Below are 398 nucleotides of genomic sequence, written 5' to 3' on the forward strand. Positions count from 1 at the left end.
AAGCTCAAAATTAAAGGAACTAAATCTGTGACTCTCAACTGGGGGAGGTGGGCACACACAGAGAGGGAAAGTTAAAATCCTTTTTTTCTTCCAAACCTCACACAGACCCACTCGGCTGGTAATTTCCATTGCTGGAATTATGCCCTGTTCCTTAGGTTCAAAACAACTGCCTTCATGCCTATGAAAAATAATGTTTCTTCCTTTCCTGAGTGATTCTGAAATGAGCCATGGTGGCAAGGTAGTCACAAACAGAGGGAAACTGAGTCCATGTCCACATTTGATGGTGGGCAAGAACAGAAGGAAATTGGGCCCACATCCACATTTGATGGTGGGTGAGAACAGAAGGTAACTAGGTCCACATCTATATGTGATGGTGGGCAAGAACAGAGGGAAACTGA

The sequence above is a fragment of the Colobus angolensis genome, unplaced genomic scaffold (assembly GCF_000951035.1).
Source record: "Colobus angolensis palliatus isolate OR3802 unplaced genomic scaffold, Cang.pa_1.0 Scaffold42, whole genome shotgun sequence".
Classification (NCBI taxonomy): domain Eukaryota; kingdom Metazoa; phylum Chordata; class Mammalia; order Primates; family Cercopithecidae; genus Colobus; species Colobus angolensis.